The sequence below is a fragment of the Micromys minutus genome (genome assembly GCF_963924665.1).
Source record: "Micromys minutus genome assembly, chromosome: 18".
NCBI classification, from domain to species: domain Eukaryota; kingdom Metazoa; phylum Chordata; class Mammalia; order Rodentia; family Muridae; genus Micromys; species Micromys minutus.
This window is the reverse complement of record NC_137953.1, coordinates 36,765,935-36,774,119: the sequence shown is the minus strand read 5'-3', so window position 1 is coordinate 36,774,119 and position 8,185 is coordinate 36,765,935. Positions and strand designations below refer to the sequence as shown.

The 8,185-nt window shown below is 38.8% G+C and overlaps 1 pseudogene across 1 annotated transcript; it reads right to left on the bottom strand.

The window, feature by feature from the left end:
- Nucleotides 1–4,427: 4,427 nt before the first annotated feature.
- On the bottom strand, nucleotides 4,428–7,850 carry LOC308432614 (glutathione S-transferase A2-like; annotated as a pseudogene). Its single transcript has 2 exons — nucleotides 7,838–7,850; nucleotides 4,428–5,076 (listed from the first exon to the last, which is right to left on the bottom strand). The product of its transcript is annotated as a glutathione S-transferase A2-like (transcript).
- Nucleotides 7,851–8,185: the final 335 nt, after the last annotated feature.

Here is an 8,185-nt window from a genome sequence, read left to right as displayed (position 1 = left end):
TATAAAATACAACTCTAAGGTACATGACTTAGCCATATTCAGTTGCTATGAAGGGAAGAGACATGTTATGTATATGTTTCAAAAGTCAGTATCCAACGGATAAAAATTCATATTCTTCAGGGTCTCTGCTCTGCTTCAGGCATTACTACATGAAAAGATATACTGCACCATGAAGGAAATCAATACCAACTTGTGAAAAGCCCAAGTGGGAACGGTTTGAATGAAGCTTCACATTCAATAGGAAGTTCAGAGCTACGGCTGTCTAATTGTCCAGTGAAAGAAAATAAAAATTCGTGACCTTCCTTAGATCATAGACCATGAGGAGAGTTTTGAAAAAGTGGACAAAGAAGGGAAAGTTCAAAGTGGGAAATTTAATAGCCCCCCTGATAAAAGCCATTGAAAGCTAGCAAACCAGTCATCCAAAGTAAAACTTCAAATGAATAAACATGCTAAATTCTAGCATTTTATAAATAGTAAGAACAATAATAAATTACTTTAGCATCTTTAATTAGTCTGTGGTATATAATGTCACAAGAGACACAATTACAGAACTAAGCACTATAAACAAAGCATGAACTTCAACTCGGAAATTCTTTTGGTTTAATTTGCATGTAAAGTTTTATTACTTATAGATGCTTGTTTCTTCAATACTTTTTGAGGTTTTAAAATGTTTTTTCATTTTTACTTTTCTAATATATGCACAGTTTTTAAAAAAATGTCTATTTCAACTGTTAGAAAATATGCAAGAAAAACCAAATTAAATTCTATCAGCAAAACCTTGGTGGGCATCTGTTTGTGCGTATGTATGTGATGGACACAGGTGAACATGCATGCTGCCAAGCAATTGTGGTTGTCATAGAACGACCTCAGGTATGGGTTCTTCACCTGACATCTTTTTGAGTCCGTGTTTTCTTGTTTATTTTTCTGTTGTTATGACAATCTAGCTTGCCTCTGAGGATTCTCCTGTTCCTACTTACCATCTTTCCATAGAAATATTAGAATTGCTTATATTTGTAATTTTTTCTCAACTTCTATTTGGGTTCTTGAGATTTGAATTCATATCTTTTGGCTTGTGTGATAAATAATTTTACTAAATGAATTATCTCTGTTGTCCTAGCATGGTTACTTTGTAATGAAAAGGAAATCTATGTTTTCTAAACCTGTGACCAGACCCTTGAAGGTGATAAAATAAAGTAGGTAACAGGAGTTTGAAGGACAGTATATAAATAGCTAGCAAGTCTGGAGATGAACATATCTCAAGGCTAACTACTTGTTAAAGACTCCATTCCCAGAACTGTTTAAATTTATCTATCTATATGTCTGTGTATACATAAAGACATGAGGCATAGGAATGTACAAGTGATGTCAGCATGTAGTTATAATTAATTTCATATTCTTTACAATTAAACTGAAAAGAATGTTCATCCATAGGAATTGTACTGGCTGGTTTTGTGTGTCAACTTGACACAAGCTGGAGTTTTTGCAGAGAAAGAGGCCTCCACTGAGGAAATGTCTTCATGAGATCCCGCTGTAAGGCATTTTCTCAATTAGTGATAAAGGGTAGGAGCACCTATTGTGGGTGGTACCATCCCTAGGTGGGCAGTCCTGAGTGTTATAAGACAGCAGCTGAGTAAGCCATGGGAACAATCCAGAAAGCAGCATCCCTCCATGGCCTCTGCACCAGCTCCTGCCTCTAAGTTCTTGTTTTGTGAGTCCTGTTTTGATTTTCTTTGGTGATGGACAGCAATGTGGAAATATAAGCTGAATAAACCTGTTCCTCCCCAACTTGCTTTTTGGTCATGATGTTTTGTGCAGGAATACACAAACCTTGATTAAGACAAACTGGTACTAGGAGTGGAGTATTCCTGAGACACTGTGATCATGTTTTTTGGAGGACTATGGAAAGACTTTGGAACTTTGAAATAGAAGAGACATTGGGAAGTTAAGAATTCTGTGTGATGTTTCATAGGAGCTTGGAAGATAATGTGGAGAGCCTGACTGGTGAAATTTTAAGGGAAGATTAAAACCTCTTATCAGAGCTATTGCTGTTTTGATTTTGAAGCTTCTATGATTTTGGTTTGCTGGGGCTGAAGAATCAGCTATGACTAACAAGATAATAAAACAACTAAAGCAAAACTTTCCATTACTGGGATGATTGATGCTGGTTAGCTGAAGCTAAAAAATTAACAATGATTAAGCATAGATGTGCATCACCGAGGTCAAGTCTTCTGAGAAGTGTTTTCTGCAAGCACAGAGAAGCTTTGTCCCAGAGCCAGCTGTGGTTGTACCTCATGCTGGCAGCCAGTCTTCGTAATGTGTAAGAGTCACCCAGCTGGTACTGGGTTTGAAACGGAAAGGGGTAGTAGCTGATGCTTGGCACTGTGAGAGGCCAAGAGAGGTCACTGGTGAAGATGCAGCTTCAGTGGCAGTTGAGGGCCCGGTACTGAAGGGGTCATGCAGAGACGTTGAGGCTTAGCACCATGAAAAGAGCCTATGAGAGTCTATTTGTGAAAGTCCAGTTGCAGCAGAAGACAGCAGTGTTTTGGAGGTGCCAGTACTATGAAATGACCACCAAGAGTAGCTTCAGTAGTGTATAGGTAGTTGTAGCCTAGAAGACAAGGTGTGAGCTACAAAAGGCAGAGCTGGAGTAACATGGAAAATAGTGAGTTGATCCCATACATTGGACAGATAGAGTTTGATTTTGCTTTTGATTGTGACTGTGCCCTGATATTCTTCTCTCTTGAAATAAGAGAGTATTTTAGTGGGGCCCACAGTTAACAGACTTTGAGTTATAAAAAATCCTTTGGATTTCAACAGAAATTAGATATTTTAAAGGGATTGAAATTTTACTATGTAAGAATTTGTAAAGACTGTGGGACTTTTAAAGACGTCACAAGATTTTGGGGATGAATAAGAAAGTAAGGGTTGAGGCTTAATAGTGATGTGTTTCTGTGCCAAGTTGACAAGATGCCAGTTGTACTGGCTGTTTTGTGTTTCAACTTGTCACGAGCTGGAGTCGTCACAGAAAAAGGAGCCTCCTTTGATGAAATGCCTCCATGAGATCCTGCTGCAAGGCATTTTCTCAGTTGGTGATTAAGGGTGGGAAAGCCCACTGTAGGTGGTACCATCACTGTGCTGGTAGTCCTGGGTTTTATATGAAAGCAAGATGAGTAAGCCAGGGGAAGCAAGCCAGTTAGCAGCACTTCTCCATGGCCTCTGCATCAGCTCCTGCCTCTAAGTTCCTGCCCTTTGAGAATTTCTGTTCTGACATTTGTTGATGAACAGCAATGTGGAAGTATAAAGCGAATAAACCCTTTCCTCCCCAACTTGCTTTTTGGTCATGATGTTTTGTGAAGGAATACAGACCATGATTTTGACAGGAATCAATTGTCATTTTATTTTATTGTTTTAATTTTTATTGGACTTCATTTGCTTTCTTTGAGTACTTCATGTTAAACTTTAAAGGGTGATTTGGCTTTCTAGATTTCATGGGGATCTTACGTTGTGCATCAATGGGACTGATGATGGGAGGATGAGAGGTTATGGAGTCATATGACAAATTCCAGAAATCAGACTCTGGACATCAGCACCAGGGTACAGATCTGAGATTATTGCATGCACATAAACTTTTATACAGTGTTTGAGCCAATCCAAAGTCCCCAAGTTAACAGCCAGTTGTATCCCACAATACCATCTCTGTATCCCAATGAAAACCCTGCCTGATGAGGTTATTCAGGAGGAGGGTGGGGGGAGAGGTGCATTATCACCTGTTAGGACTTTCATGAAGACTCCCATTAAGATCTAATGCTATGTCAAATCAGGACTCTTCAATGAGTCACAAGAGCCAGAGGCTCCTTGCTCTCCATCCCACTTTTTCCTTCACAAAGTTGACCTCTACACCCCCCTTAACTTTGTAACAAAATCTGGTCTTCTTTAATAAGCTATGTAGTCCAGGATGACCTTAACTCCAGGAAAACCTCCTAAATACTGATGTTAAAGGCGTGACTCCTTATAGCCTACTATGGTTTTCTTTTGAAGGTGGCTCCCATTTTTACATATTTTAATACCCTATTTTGTCTCCTTAACCTTTTGCACCTCAAAGACATTGTAGTTTGTCCTATGTTCTATGAAGTTTTCTGAACATCTAGTCAACGCTCGTCATCAGATATTTATGGGTGAAATTCTTTCTTTGCTTGTAAATTTGTTCTCCACACTGTGGATTCCTGTGATCAAGAAAAAACTTGAAACATGGTGTCTGCAGGTTTGTCATGGACTCTTCATCAACTTTTTTCTCTTTTTAAATTTAATTTTGATAATTTTAGTATTTCTTCATGTTTATTATTTCAAATACCCAGGATCAACAATTACTTCTCATTTTTGCAAAACATCAGAGATAGGAATACAAGAAATTGGTCAATTCAGCTTCACTAAAACTTGAAAATCTTCCTTGCCTCTTTGATTTGTTTTACATCTGTGGGAGGCTTTCTCTGGCTGTCAGGGTGCAGGAACTTCTACACACTGGGGAGGCTGATGATTCTGTTCTTGAAGACCTTGAGCAAAGGAAACGGGGTCAGAAGGCAGGCATCAAGCTTTTCAACATAGAGGAGAAGTTACAGCAGGTGGATGTCCACACGGGTCAACCTGTTGTCTACAAGGTAGTCTTGTCAATGGCTCTTCAACACCTTTTCAAAGGCAGGCAAGTAACAACTTTTGGTCTGTCTTTTGCAAAGGAAGTCTTGGCTTCTTATTGTTCAGGAGAACATAGTATGGATTGCTTGATCATTTCAGTCAGATCTGAAATACCTTCTGAATACATGTCAATCACGACTGTCTCCTTCATGTCCTTCCCATAGAGATCATACTTGGCAGTGATGTAGTTGAGAATGGCTCTGGACTGTGCCAGCTTCATCCCATCAATCTCTACTATGGGCACTTGTTCAAACATCAAACTTCCATCTTTTCTTGGCTTTTCCAAATCTGGACTCTGTAAAATGTTCTCCTTAAACTCCACCCCTGCTTCAACCAGGAGCCACCTGATGCACTCATTATAAGAATGTATTACAAAGTGATTGAAGCCTAAGAAATCTTAGCCACTGTAGCCATCAGAGCCATGCTTGTTTAACACAGCCAATAGGTGATGGGGATGCTGTCCATGACTTGGGATAGTGAGGCCATAAGAGACTGTTCTGAGAGCGATGTGAAGAGTGCTAGATTTTACTTAAATGTAGCCCAGGACCTCTACACCCTTGTCTTTAGGCTATTGGACAGAGCACAGCCTTCCTTTAAGTACAGTTGGGTGTGCTCTCGAGGACTCCTATGGATAGCCATTCAGAAAACAAGTTGGATCAAATCAAGATGATAGGCTATCCTTGCACAGTGATGAAGTACTACCAGAATATCATTGGCTTGAGGCAGTTGATGACTCTGTGAACATTCTCATCCTCTGGAAATAAACTAATCTAAAACAAAAGCTAAAATTCAAACAAAAGGTGGATGGGTGGGGAAGCACCCTCTTATAGGCAAAGGAGTGGGAAGTTCATAGAAGGGAGACTAGGAAGGGGGGTTAATATTTGAAATGTAAACAAGTAAAATAATTAATAAAAATCAAAATTAAATTGGTCCCCACACCCTGGGTAAGAATTGTAACCTTATCAATGTAGTGATCACGCTCTTCTGGAACTGGAGTTGGAAGCTGAGTGGAGAAGCCAGGACTCTTACTTGACAGCAAAACTCAACAGTTGCTGCTATGGCTGGGAAGCCAGTGTTTCACTAGTTCAGTGCCCCGGGCAGAATGGAGTGAAACCATTTATAATTATAGAAGTATAACTTTTAATCCATTAATTTTATAGTATTTATTTTACCTCAATATTTTATATGACTAGCCATTTAGCCATTTTTAAATTTTGAATACAAACTTTCTATCCTATTATTCTCCTGAAGAGCATTGAGTATTGTATGTGTAACTTTGTCCCCATGTGTAATTTTCTCTAGTAGGCTTTTCTTCTTAGTGAGATGATATGACCTTCGATCTCTGAGACTCCAAATCTTATTTTCTCCATTCATCCCAAATTTAATGATTTATTCCTCTGATCCCTTCAAAATTAAGTAAAATTGTTACTTCAAAATCTTTGTCTTAAAATTTGACATTAAAAAAATGATAAAGCAAAACAACAGCCTAATGTGCTGATGTATCTTTTTTAAAAAGAAGATTTCAGTAGACTTGAGCTACAAAGAACACATTTCTCAGAATTCTTCTGGGACATTTGAAGGAAAGTTAAAAGCATCAATATTTCTGGAAAATTTTATATTTGGTAATGATTTATGTTACTATCCTGTTAACTTTTAAAATACAAACATAAAGAAAGAGTCTGTGGAAGGCTGCAGGACTCAGTCTTGTAGGAGGAATAGTAGCAAAGGCTAGGCTCTCTGAAGATGCTTGGGGATTTTTACCAATAGTATCTTTAAAATATAACAAAGACTTGGTGACTTTAAGAGTGAATTATTTATTTACAACAGAAACATATTGTATTTGTCCTGCATCCTCTGCCATCCTTCCACAAGTGAGTCATTATCCTGTGAGTTAGAAGCTATTAAGAGGACGTCAGTAAACGTGACAGAATAGCATCCTCAAGGACAACAACATGGAGAGGTGCAGCCATGTTTAAGGAGGGCAAGTGAGGATTTGATGGGGAGGAGTTCTTGGCGTCTAAGGGTGAAGAAATGTTTCAACGTGTTGACAAGTGCTGGTAAAATGATGATCTTTTGATGATTTATTAACTCAGGGCAGTCATTTTAAATACAGTGGGAGCATTATGGATTATTTTTGGTATCTCCTAATTGTGTGGTGTGCCTGATATTATTTTATTGATTGTACTTTTCCATTGTGTGTCCCAAAGGCAGAGAAGGGCAAACAGCAATCATGAAATATGAATGAGATGCCTCATTAACCTTTGGGCTGTGGAGGACTTGGAAACATCTAATCTATGTCTTTGGCACTTAGAACTAGGGAGCACCACAGGAGGTGCAGGGAGAGAGGAGGAACTGCTTCCTTTGTGAAAAACTGGATGCCAAGGGCTGGTGTGGAGCCTGTTGTCACAGAATAGGTTCCTGCTTTAAAGATTCTGAAATCTGAGCAAATATGAATATCAGCAGTGCTGGCTGAAGCTCAGATCAGGCTGTCTGCAGAGCCTCAGTTCATTACTGGAGTCGATTGTAGGGATTTGCAGTTTACAGGTACTCAGACGTCTGGTCCAGGGGCATCTGTGACCCATACTTTGAAAAACATCACATTGAATACACTCAACAAAGAAATATTGCACCGACAAAACAGAATTCTGTGGCTTTTAAAAGAGCATGTTCTTCCTTTTTTTATGTTTTCACTTATATGAAATTTTCTTCAAAAATACACAATTTTGGGGGGTTAAGGGTAGTAGGGTCATATTATCAGAAGTGGCTCTCTAGACTGTCTAGACAGTCTATGACTTGCTTGTGCAGACATTACAGTAGCCTTTCAGGCATATACTGTCTAGCAGAGAAAACAGAATTCTAGAATTTATTATTTTCAAGCCTTAATAAAGCATGGCTCTGGGGGTTGACTTCACGTGACATCACAGGCAATAATGAACAAGCTTTTACAAGTAGCACGAAGAGATAAATAGGCTGAAGACAGATCATATGGAGAAAGCCTCAGATTCACTGTGAGGCATGTTGAGTTGTTTAAAGAATCAAGAAAGGGGAAATTGGTTCTAATTGAAGCGGCACCTCGAGTTTCCTTAGAATCTACCCACGGGGTCACCTGGTGACCAGTAAGTTATTTGACTGAGTGTCTTCTCCTTACCTTCTTCCCTCATTGTCTCTGGTGAGTGTTCTAATTCTGTAACCTATCCTTTCACAGCACTAGTTTTAGTTAATTCCTTTATATAGCACTCACTTGCTCATCTTAGCCACTTTTCCTTTGCCCCTTGGCAGTGCTGCTTCATGCTTGAAAAAGAAAAACAAATCTGTAATCAACATCACCTTTCTCTGTTCAGTCGAGAGGTTCAAAGAGAACTCTCCACAGTAATTAAGCACAAAGATTGTGACAGCTATGTGCAACACAAAATAGAAAATAATTCATGTATTTGAGATGTTTAAATATATCATAGTAAGCAAAAGTGTATCAAAATTTAAAATGTCATGAAAATAG